Source organism: Staurois parvus, unplaced genomic scaffold (assembly GCF_062004578.1).
Source record: "Staurois parvus isolate SC_StPar_1 unplaced genomic scaffold, SC_StPar_1.0 ptg000050l, whole genome shotgun sequence".
Lineage (NCBI taxonomy): Eukaryota > Metazoa > Chordata > Amphibia > Anura > Ranidae > Staurois > Staurois parvus.
In genome coordinates, this window is record NW_028317846.1 from 2,122,904 (window position 1) to 2,136,101 (window position 13,198).

Genomic DNA, 13,198 nt, shown 5'->3' on the forward strand with positions numbered 1-13,198 from the left:
AGAGTTACCTTCACTACCTATCCTGAAACACAATAAGAATTGAGAGTCATTCTCGATGAAATCCCCTCTTGGGTAATTGTCAGTGCAACAGGTGTCCCCACTGGAAGATTCTCCAGTTCCTGTGACAACTGTAAAATGTACATTTTCCACCACTAGTGTCCAAGTCAAATAGGGAGAATCTCACACAGAAAAAGAAACTGACAAACCCTCTACAACTTAAAGTTGAACTATAGTCAAAAAATTTTTTTTCTCATTTTGACTATAGTAAGGAGGGGGGTTATAATCTCTGTCAGTTTATTTTTCGACATGTGTCCCATTGGGGATATTTATATTTATTTTCCGTCCCATAGCCAAAACAGGAAGTGAGAGAAAATCCCTGAAAATTAAGGGAATTCCTAGGGGACCCCCTGGTCACCAAAAAACAAAACTAGTATCCCCGCTGGAAAATTTCCCTTCCATTAATTTTCTAAGTAAAACCCAAAATTTGGGGGTTTCTTTTACTTTCATTTTCAATGATAATGGCAAACAGCAGAAATATAGAGGGTGAATCTCCCTAATGGGGGCACAGACAGCAATAAAAACCTGAGAGGTGATCTAATCTCTCTCTACGCTATCCAAAACTAAAAAAAGTTTTGCCTTTAGTATACTTTGAGTATCACTTCCTACTGTTTACAAATGTTACAAGTAGTCTTCTATTCGTTTTTAACCACTTCCTTACTATAATTTCTATCATATATGTAAAAATCAATGTTTTTTCCTAGAAAATTGCTTAGAACGCCAAAACATTCTAATTTTTTTTGCAGCAGAGGCCCTTGAGAATAAAACAGTGGTTGCTGCAATTATTTATGTCACACTGGTGACATGGTATTTGTGTAGCAATTTTACAAACATTTTTTGGGGGAAAAATACACTTTAATGAATTAAAACCAAATACACACACACACACACACACACTAAATTTTTTGGAAAATATGAAAGATGATGTTACGCTGAGTAGCTAGACACCCAACAGGTCACGATTTAAAATTGCGCACACTCGTGGTATGGTGCCTAACTACAGTACTTAAAAAAATCTCCACAGGCGTCGCTTTCATAGAATTCTACAGGTTATCAGTTTAGAGTTAAAGGAGATCTAGTGCTAGAATTATTGCTATTGCTCTGACATTCGCAGAAATACCTTACATGTGCGGTTTGAACTCCATTTAGATATGTAGACGTGACTTACGCATGAGTTCACCACTCCACACGGGCATGGGGCCACTTTTAAATTTTTTTTTTTTACTCTGTCCCTTTAAAAAGAATCACTTTTATTCCTACCACAAGGAATGTAAACATCCCTTGTGATAGAAATAAGCAGTGACAGGTCCTCTTTATGGAGAGATGTGGGGTCAATAACTCCCACATCTCTACTCTACAATGTAAAACATTAGATTGAAAAAAAAAAAACAAACAAAAAAAACCAAACATTGATCGAATACTAATTAAAGATGAGTGGAGGCCATCTGTCCTTCACTCATCGCTATACCCAGCCGCCACGATCCTCAGATGGGTTCACAGGCTCACCGATCCTCCAGGTAAGCCCAAGAAGCACAAAAAAGCAGCCACTTCTAAAAGCGAACTAGTGGCAAATCCCTTTTAGAAGAAAGGGAATCACTGGCTGAAAAAAACAAAACCGGGGTTATGGCACATTGCTGCAGCCATAACCCCGGTATTCCACTTCCAACCAAGGACGTATATGTACTATGGCCTGGCTGGGAAGAAGTTAAAAAGAGCGACAATGAGGCCAGCTTTTATGTTACCCATTATGTACTCATAGTTCTTGGGAAAATATTGCACTTTACTTGAGTATACAAAAGCAACAGAGAGTAACACGTTTAAGTCAGCATAAACACAAGACAATTTTAAAATGGATGGAAACTCAGAACATAAACGGATATAGCTTTATATCACCTTCAGATGTGTTACTAGAAAAATATGATATAAAATAACCTTTTAGTGTTGCTTTTATCTGCAGTCATGTGACTGCTCACTCTATGTACCTTTTACCAGCAGAGAAGCTTTCCCCCCAGGAACTGATGTCAAATTCGAAGAGAGATTGCCATCTCCCAGTCCACTCCCCCCAGATTCTGTGCTGTACGTTTGCCGATTCAATTAAGGAATCCTCAGACGTGCCTGAGGATCCTGAAAAAATGAGTTGGCACTGCTTCCAGGTCCTGACAATACTAGCAGCTGTTCAATGTTGTTGGCCCAACACAGCCAGTAAGAGTATATTTGGGGGGAAAAGCAGGATCAAAAGGGTAAAATAAGTAATCTAAGCCTTTCAAAATAGAACAGATTGTCAATTATCTTATTTAGGGTAAACCTTGTAAAAGGACACTATCATAATAGTAAGCATTTTTGATTGAATCGTCTCTCCAGATAAAAATTTGACAAACACACCTTGACAGGCTTATCCCCCAATGACAGAAAGTACATAGAACAGGAGTCGACCCCATCACTGTACAGACCTCATATCTGAAACCACAACTGATCTCTCATATGGATACTTCCAGAACCAAATATTTAAAGTGGAAGATCAGGCAAAACCTACTCCCACTGCCATTCTAAACCTTTTATCTAACCCTGCAAAGAAAAGATTTATATACTTACCTATGGTGAGGGTGCTTTGGTCCAGTCCCATGGTCTCTGCAGCGGCCGCTTCTGTGTAAAGAAGAGATCATAGACAATGGCTGGAAATGCCTGGGAGATTGTTACTCATAGACTTACTATGGGGCATCCATTGTCAGGTGTCCCTACTCTACACTCCTCTTCTCTACACAAAAGCCAAAGCCAACAGTTGATCATGGGACCAGACCGTCTTTGGAACAGGTAAGTATTCAGATCTTTTTTTACAGAGCTAGATAGAATAAGCTTAGAATGGGTTGGGAGTAGGATTATTCTAAAATCAGCCACAGGCGTTTGAATCTCGGCTAGTTCTGCAGGGACCGGTCGAAACTCGAACCATTTATGGGCAGGCTGAAAGTACACAATCTGATCAATCAACTTAGGTTCAACCAGCTTGTTGGATTTTACATGTGATTATTGTTAGTGGCTATTATAGCAGCTAGCAGTAATCACTGTGTTCTCCCGGTGAGGACAACCCCCTACCCTCCCGCCAGGAGAACACAATGGCTCCGCAGGAGTGATTCCCCCATCAACACTGACTGTGCTGAAGGAGGAATCTAGCAATCTTCTTTCTTACAACCCATAGTTGCAGGAAAGAATATCGCTGTATCTGTGACCTACTCTAATTAGATTTTGCCTGAGCTTCCACTTTAATAGCCTCCCACTGGGGTATTTATACCCTGAAACCGTGAAATATTTGGGGATTCGCAATTTTGCAGATTTATGCTAATAAACCGGAAGCCTAAAAAAATTAAAATTCTTCCCTTGCGGTGGAGGAACTGAGCACATGCTGAAAAAGTTGCTTGTCTAGGGGTTGGTAAGAGCACTTTTACTTACTTGAACCTCTGCTCCCCGAGCAAGCAGCTCTTCCATCTGTTCCAGCAGTGAACTATCCCTAGGTGTCCTTGCATCCAGTGCAGGCCTATGGTCCCTGCATTGATCTTGGCGATGTCAAAGGACGTTAGCCTGCCAGAGCATTGTCAGAAGAGCTGCAGGGATCAGTCTAACAGTACAGAAGAGCCAGCAGGAGCAGAGGATCACATAAGTAAAGTTGTGTTACTTGGGCATTTAACCCTTGCAGTACTGGCCCAGCTCAACTCCCCAGGAAGTGCAATGGGATCTCCACAACAGAAGGGGAATTACAACTGTCATTGTTGATAGATGTAAAGTTTGTATTTCTCTCTCTCTTTCTGTCTTCCTGACAATGGCCACCAGGACAGAGAGACAGGGTGACTGCCTTGTACAAGTATTCTAGCGCACTATACTTCCCACTGCATGGCAAGGTAAAGTGCATTGTCTCCTTATCTGCCTGGTTCACACAACAGTTAAGTGTGAAGCAATCCACTTGTGTGACCATACCCTATACCAAAAGTTTAAACAACAGTAGGTAGTTTGCTTTGCACTTGAAGTAGAATGAAAGCCAAAAAACTTTTTCTTTAATTTTGGATGGAGTCAAGGAGTGTCATAACCCCTGTCATTTTTGTATTGTCCGTGTCCCATAAGACTTGGTTAATACCTATCGAGTTTTTTGTTGTGCGTTTTGTGTTTTTGACACATTTTTATGTCTTTTTTTGGCCAATTTGTTGTAGGGCAGATTAAAAAACAAAATGCTTCAAAAACACACTACATGCATCTTCACTGAAGTTTACTGAACCAAAATGCACTGTTTTACATTTAAAAAAGTCCATTACCCTTTCCATAAACACAGCAGCTGTAAAATAATAAATGTGAGCGTGTCCCATAGGAAACCATGTTAAAGGGACTGTAGTGTGTTTCTGCAAAAAGCACCAAAAAAACGCATAGGTGTGAACCAGGCCTAAAGGAGAACTTCCTTCACTTCTTGTCCCATACACAAAACAGGAAGTGAGAGGAAATCCATCCAAAGTGAGGGAATCAGAGGGTGTCACCGAATGTTCCCATTGGAAGATTTCCCTTTGTTGACAATCTAAAATTGGGGGTTTTCTTTTACTTTCAATGATAACAGTAAACAGGATGATAGAGAGGGCAAATCTCCCTAACAGGGACAGACAACAGTAAAAGTTGACAGGTGTCCTAATCCATCTCCACTATCCAAAAACTAAAGAAAAAAAAAAATTATATATATATATATATATTTGACTTTAAGCACAGACTGCAATGTAGGACAGACATCCTGATACCAAAACCACTCAAGTACTCAGACTTCTGCTACAAAGTAAGCAATAGTTTTAAAGTAAATCGGTTACATCCCATTTGTACCCAAAATGATATTTTTCCTAAAAAGTAAACAATGTTGGCACCAGGATGCACAGCTTAGCAGCACAACTCATAAACCTGGTACATGTGTACAAAGTTGGCTAGTTTCATTTAAGCGGATGAAGTTCCATCTAAGCCAGCGGTTCTCAACCTGGGGGTCGCGACCCCTTTGGGGGTCGAACGACCATTTCCCAGGGGTCGCCTAAGACCATCGGAAAACACATATTTCCGATGGTCTTAGGAACCGAGACACCGCTCCTCTGACTCAGTCGATGTGTGGGCGGGATGACACGCTGCCCTGTCACCTGGCCACACCTCCGGGATCCCTCAACAACTCCGCCTCCTCGCCGCTGATTGGCCACCGGAACTGTAGCTCAGGAGAGGCACACAGGCGGCCAATCACCGGCGAGGAGGTGGAGCTTGGAGAGGAGGAGCCGAGCGGCAGCGCGCGCGTAGAGAAGATCGAGGGAACTGCCGGAGTAAGTGAAGAGGAGAGCGGCCAGAGAAGGAAGACAGCTGAGAGGTAAGTGAGAGAGCGAGCCCAGGCTGGAGCAGGGGTCAGCAAAGTACAGTTGTGTCCAAAATTATTCAACCCCCAATGCTGTAAAGGGGTTTAGGGACTATAGTGTACATTTGGAATTGTATTCAGAATCAAATCCTACAAGGACGTTGTAACTACCCAAATGCAACTAAAATGACATCAATTGTTTATGTAATACAGTAGTAAATGGTTCTTATGTGGTTTCTTCATTGCCACAATTATTCAACCCCTTAAAGACTACCACTCTGAAGAACAGAGGTTCATACAGGGGCTTTCCATCAGGTATTGAAAACACCTGTGGATGTCACCGAGCAGCAATCAAGCATAATAAGCACCAATTAGGCAGCTTTAAAATGACTGTGATACTCAGCTCCTTCTAGACATTTACTGGTGTGGTTACAAACATGGTGAAGGCAAGAGAATGGTCCAGGAAGACAAGAGAAGAGGTGATTTCTCTTCACAGGAAGGGCAATGGCTATAAGAAGATTGCAAAGATGTTAAACATACCAAGAGACACCTTAGGAAGCATCATTCGCAAATTCAAGGCAAAGGGCACTGTTGAAACGCTACCTGGTCGTGGCAGAAAGAAGATGCTGACTTCGACTGCTGTGCGCTACCTGAAGCGTAGAGTGGAGAGAAGTCCCCGTGTGACTGCTGAGGAACTGAGAAAAGATTTGTCAGATGTGGGTACAGAAGTTTCAGCCCAGACAATAAGACGCACACTGCGTAATGAAGGCCTCCGTGCCAGAACTCCCAGGCGTACCCCCTTGCTGTCTCCAAAGAATAAGAAGAGTCGACTGCAGTATGCCAAAAGCCATGTGGACAAACCACAAAAGTTGTGGGATAGTGTTCTGTGGACTGATGAAACAAAATTAGAACTGTTTGGGCCCATGGATCAACGCTATGTTTGGAGGAGGAAGAACAAGGCCTATGATGAAAAGAACACCTTGCCTACTGTGAAGCATGGTGGAGGGTCAATCATGCTTTGGGGCTGTTTTGCTTCTGCAGGTACAGGGAAGCTTCAGCGTGTGCAAGGTACCATGAATTCTCTTCAGTACCAGGAGATATTGGATGGAAACGTGATGCAGTCCGTCACACACCTGAGGCTTGGGAGACGTTGGACCTTTCAACAGGACAATGATCCCAAGCATACCTCCAAGTCCACTAGAGCATGGTTGCAGAGGAAAGGCTGGAACATTTTGGAGTGGCCATCGCAGTCACCAGACTTAAATCCGATTGAGAACCTCTGGTGGGACTTAAAGAAAGCAGTTGCAGTGCGCAAGCCTAAGAATGTGACTGAACTGGAGGCCTTTGCCCATGAAGAATGGGCGAAGATACCCGTAGATCGCTGCAAGACACTTGTGTCAAGCTATGCTTCACGTTTAAAAGCTGTTATAACTGTAAAAGGATGCTGTACTAAGTACTAAGATTGAATGTCACTTGGGGGTTGAATAAAACTGATAATGCTGTGAGCACAGAAAAGACATTTGTGGTTATTTCATTATAACTGTTATGTTATATTTGTCTGACCTACAAGTGCCTCTTTAATGTAAATGTAAGCAAGATGACTGAATGATCAAAAGCAATGTCAAACTGGCCAAAACACTCAATTTCAGTGGGGGTTGAATAATTTTGGACACAACTGTAAGTATCATTGGTGTCAGTGGGAGGAATAGTGCCCCATCATTTGTGTGACTAATACCAACAATGGGGTACTATTTCTCCCACTGACACCAATGATGGGGCACTATTTCCTCCCCCCCCCCTCACTGACACCAACGATGGGGCACTATTCCTCCCCCCCACTGACACCAACGATGGGGCACTATTCCTCCCCCCCACTGACACCAACGATGGGGCACTATTCCTCCCCCCACTGACACCAACGATGGGGCACTATTCCTCCCCCCACTGACACCAAGAATGGGGCACTATTCCCCCCCCTGACCCCAAAGATGGGGCACTATTTCCCCCTCCACCACACTGACATCAATGATGGGGCACTATTCCCCCCACTGACACCAATGATGGGGCACTATTCCCCCCACTGACACCAATGATGGGGCACTATTCCCCCCACTGACACCAATGATGGGGCACTATTCCCCCCACTGACACCAATGATGGGGCACTATTCCCCCCACTGACACCAATGATGGGGCACTATTCCCCCCACTGACACCAATGATGGGGCACTATTCCCCCCACTGACACCAATGATGGGGCACTATTCCCCCCACTGACACCAATGATGGGGCACTATTCCCCCCACTGACACCAATGATGGGGCACTATTCCCCCCACTGACACCAATGATGGGGCACTATTCCCCCCACTGACACCAATGATGGGGCACTATTCCCCCCACTGACACCAATGATGGGGCACTATTCCCCCCACTGACACCAATGATGGGGCACTATTCCCCCCACTGACACCAATGATGGGGCACTATTCCTCCCACTGACACCAATGATGGGGCACTATTCCCCCCACTGACACCAATGATGGGGCACTATTCCCCCCACTGACATCAGTGATGGGGCACTATTCCCCCCACTGACATCAGTGATGGGGCACTACTCCTTCCACTGACACCAATGATGTGGCACTAGTCCTCCCACTGCAAAATTACAGTTATGAAGTAGCAACGAAAATAATTTTATGGTTGGGGGTCACCACAACATGAGGAACTGTATTAAGGGGTCGCGGCATTAGAAAGGTTGAGAACCACTGATCTAAGCGGATGACGTTTGGTACGTGTACCACTGCCTGTTCAACAGAAGACAGTCCAATGACCAGCCTTGCTGAAAAACCGGCAAATTTAGCGCTGGGTGGGACATGACTCTTGGTTAACTGCTTCCCGCCCGCCATGTACTGCGGCAGGGTGGCAGCTACAGGCAAAGCGACATACCCATACATCGCTCTGGCGGGCAGCGCTCCTCCCTCGCGTCTGCTTATTTAATTATAAAAAAAAAAAAGGTCAATATGGTATTTTTTAAAACTACTTGCCAACCACTTACCCGCACTTTGCGGGCAAGCAGCAGTTCTTGGCAAATCGATGTAATCTTTGGGGTGTGAACGCACCTGTGCTCCCCACTCACTCATCGGTCCAGTGAGAGAAGAGAGAACACGGTACCGAGTAAAAGCACTACATTTTACACACAAGTTAGATTAGCACATTTAACCCTTTGATCACCCCTATTAACACTTTGATCACCCCATCCCCCAACCAATGCCATTAGTACTGTCAGTATATAGAATTTTTCACTGATCACTGCATTCCTGCCACTAGTGACATCAGATAGCATCAGGGTCAGTAAGCGCCCCACCCAGCCATGGTCAGCTAGCGTTAGATTGCCAGCACACTATCACACTCACACTATAGTTCGCTGATCACCGCCATTACTAGTCTAGTGTTTGTACAGATCAAGATAGTGATCAAGTACATAACTATACTAGTGCCTGCTTAGTATAGTGTCCCCAAAAATGCAGAGTTAGCAGGTCGGCCCCGTTCGCTGACAGCACTAGCATTTAGCCCCTCCACTGTTTTTCACGGAAGATTTGTATCAATTGATTGTGGGCCAAAACAATCTATACGCACAAAAATACATCGCTGCCCACCCAAATTCAGCTCTTCCCAGACAATTCGCTTGAAAACCTATCACAGTTACTGAATTTAAAACTCTTTTGGCTCAAAACCTCAACATGGGTATTACAGAAAAGAATGACTTGCGGCCATATTGGTCCACAGACCCGATTCATCATATGCCTGTGTTCTCTGTTACATATATGCCCAACATTGACCAGCAACATACTGGTACATCGCTGGACTTTGAGTGGTTATACCGGGATGATGCCTGCAGCTACAGGCATCATCTGGTAACGTTTTTTTCAGCTGGCAGCCAGCTTTCATGTAAAAGCAATCCTAGTGGTCAATTAGCTGCTGAATTGTTTTTACGAGCAGTGGGAAGGGACATTCCCCCCCCCGCCTTCCAGTTTTCTTGGGCTCTCCTGTCCCACGGGGGAATCCGAGAATGCAGCCGGCAGTTCCGCTGGCTGACCATAGAGCTGGTCAGAGACCAGAATGGCTCCAATCATCTCTATAGTCTAAGAAATCAGTAGCTATGAGCATTTCATCACTTCAGTTGCGCAGGATATAAACAGTGCCATTTGTAAACTGGGAAAGCATCTGATCACACCGATCTTGGTGAGATTAGATAATGTAAGGGCAGAAGAGATATCTAGAGTCTGATAGACCCCAGATTTCTCACAAAATAATATATGACAATGCCCATTGAAGTTATAGGGGATATTTGCATTCCCTGTGATAGCATTAAAAGTGAAAAAAGAAATTAAAAAAGGGACATTGTAAAAATAATTTTTAAAAAATCAAAATAACACTCTTTTGGAAAACGAAGAAAGAAAACAAAAAAATATTTTTTTCTTTTTTCTTTTTCAAAACCCTGTGACAAAAATGATATCTGTAAAATACTCATCATGTCTCATCAAATTACTTGGGGTGTCTACTTTATAAAAAGGGGTCATTGGGGGGGGGGGGGGGGGGGGGAGTTGTACTATCCTAGCATTTTAGAGCCGCCGAAACTGTGATAGGTAGTGGGGAAGTGATCTGAGGAAATGTGCCCTTTGAAAGCCTGGAGGTGCTCATTGGATTTTGGGGGCTTGTATGTAGCTTGGCTGCCAAAAAGTCTCTCAAATGTGGTATCCCCATACTCTGGAGAAGTAGAAGAATGTATTTTGGGGTGTTATTCCACAACAACTTTGTGTAAAAAAAAAAAAAAAATTGTCATTCAAATTTGTGGAAAAAAATAAAATGTTCCATGGACTCCACATGCCTCTGCAAAATCCTTGGGGTGTCTACTTTCCAAAAAGGGGTCATATGGGAAGGGGGGGGGTGGGATTGTACTGCCCTGTCATTTTAGCACCTCAAGAAATGTGATGAGCAGTCAGAAAGTAAAAGCCACGTAAATTCCAATATTTATACCATAGTTTGTAGACGCTATATCTTTCACACAAACCAATTAATATACACTTATTGAAATTTTTTTTTCACCAAAGACATGTAGCAGAATACATTTTAACCTAAATTTCTGACTAACTTTGAATTTATTGGATTTTTTTTTAAAACCTAGAAGGGAAAAATATAGGTTTTTTTTTCAAAATTTTCAGTCTTTTTTGATTATAGCGCAAAAAATAAAAACCGCAGAGGTAGTCAAATACCACCAAAAGAAAGCTCTGAGTAAAAAAAAAAAAGACAAACATTTTGTTTGGGTACAGCATTGCATGACTGCGCAATTGACAGATGAAACAGCACAGTGTCGAACAGCAAAAAATACCCTGGTCAGGAAGGGGGGGGGGTGTCAATCCTCAGGAGGACAAGTGGTTACAGTGTATTTATAGCCTAAACTTTTGTTTTGGATAGGGAGGGATTAGAGCGCCAATCTCCTTTTACAGAAGTTCTGTTGGATAAATTGCTTTCCTGTCTGATAAAAAAAAGTTGTCCACAGGACAGGAAGTGAGAGGAAATCTCTATTACTGAGCCCCAGAGACCAGTAAAACCTGACAGGGGTTCTAACATTTCCCATTTCTATACTGAACTTAAAAATAAAAGGTTTTGGGTAATCAGAACAAAATCAGGCTGAAGCCATCTACATAATGTCCTCACTAGGACCTGACCCTGGAGATGTCTAGGTTCACATGACATGGTCTCTGTACTCCACACATTACAGCGGGAACCTTACAGCCCCGCACTGATCTGTCTATACACTGCACAGACCACTATTACTCTTCTCTGTATGAGCTATCCCATCCCACACAGGATCCAGGATCTGTCACATTGTCTACAACCCCGACACTGTCCTCACCATAGGAAGAAGGGGAGGTTGGGACCCCTGTGAAGGTGACACCACACTGGATATATCATCAGAGGGAACGTCACCAACACTGACCAGGAGTGGTACCTGAGGGATCTGTGTGGTGATATGGCATGGTGCAGCTGCTCATGTAAGGTGGGGACCCCAATATGTTGGCATTGAGAACACCTCGCCCCACAGTCCCAGCACGGAGGACACCTCGCCCCACAGTCCCAGCACGTCTGCACGGAGGACACCTCGCCCCACAGTCCCACCACGTCTGCACGGAGGACACCTCGCCCCACAGTCCCACCACGTCTGCACGGAGGACACCTCGCCCCACAGTCCCACCACGTCTGCACGGAGGACACCTCGCCCCACAGTCCCACCACGTCTGCACGGAGGACACCTCGCCCCACAGTCCCACCACGTCTGCACGGAGGACACCTCGCCCGACAGTCCCACCACGTCTGCACGGAGGACACCTCGCCCCACAGTCCCACCACGTCTGCACGGAGGACACCTCGCCCCACAGTCCCACCACGTCTGCACGGAGGACACCTCACAGCCCCACCACGTCTGCACGGAGGACACCTCACAGCCCCACCACGTCTGCACGGAGGACACCTCACAGCCCCACCACGTCTGCACGGAGGACACCTCACAGCCCCACCATGTCTGCATGGAGGACACCTCACAGCCCCACCATGTCTGCATGGAGGACACCTCACGTCCGCATGGAGGACACCTCACAGCCCCATCACGTCCGCATGGAGGACGCCTCACCCCACAGTTCCAGCATGTCTGCATGGAGGACACCTCACAACACCATCAAGTCCACATGGAGGACAACTCACTCCACAGTCCCAGCTTGTCTGCATGGAGGTCACCTCACAGCCTCATCACGTCTACATGGAGGACACCTCACCCCACAGCATGTCTGCATGGAGGACACCTCACAACCCCATCAAGTCCACATGGAGGACAACTCACTCCACAGTCCCAGCTTGTCTGCATGGAGGTCACCTCACAGCCCCATCACGTCTACATGGAGGACACCTCACCCCACAGCATGTCTGCATGGAGGACGCCACAGCCCCATCACGTCTACATGGAGGACACCTCACCCCACAGCCCCAGCATGTCTGCATGGAGGACACCTCACAGCCCCATCACGTCTACATGGAGGACACCTCACCTCACAGCAAACTTCTGTCCCCGGTCCTCCCCTCTCAGGCGGGAATCCGGCCCTGGTTACCTGCAGGAGGCCTGCTCGCTCTCCCCCTCTCCGGTCGCTCTCCTCCTCCTCCTCCCGCAGGCTCCGTTACTTGGGCAGCTGTGTCTGGGTGGGCTGGGGCCGCGCAGTCTCCCTGGGGAGTAAGAAGAGGAGGGCAGATGGAGGCGGAGGTTCAGTCCGCTACAGGAGGATGGAGGGACACAATATGGCTGCCCGGCCCCTCCTGCCGCCTCATCAGCCGGGGACACCACAGAAGAGCCTCTCCCTCCTCCCCCCGATATACTAACTTCGTGTACCGGGAACTCTATACCGGCCTGTGTATGTGTCATAGACCGGCCATAGGTGATAGTGAGAGCAACAAGTGTGAGCTGTCCGAGCACCTCCTCCTCATACACCGAGTGTGAAGTACCACAGACACCCGACTACACCGTACATTGTATATGGAGACACCACATCTCTCCGTATATATCATGTCCGCTCACTCAGCCCCCAGCTCTCCATATATACAGAGAAATGTGTCCATAAGTACATTCTAGGAAGGAACCTGTTACCAAACGCTTCTTCAACCAAGACAATGATAAAAGATGGAAACACGACATGATTCACAGGTGTGAAAGTGACCACGTTTCACAGTGAAAGCAGAATGGA

The 13,198-nt window shown here is 45.6% G+C and overlaps 1 protein-coding gene across 2 annotated transcripts in view; it reads right to left on the reverse strand.

Moving 5' to 3' along the window:
- The window catches only part of RDX (radixin), a 200,511-nt gene extending 187,732 nt beyond the window's left edge, over positions 1–12,779 (reverse strand). The window contains exon 1 of one of the 2 annotated variants that reach the window (XM_089666159.1): positions 12,572–12,779. The gene's annotated coding sequence lies outside the window, so the exon portion shown is untranslated. Of the gene's footprint in view, positions 1–12,511 lie in introns of both variants that reach the window. The other variant, XM_089666150.1, reaches the window with a different exon arrangement.
- Between the last annotated feature and the right edge of the window lie 419 nt (positions 12,780–13,198).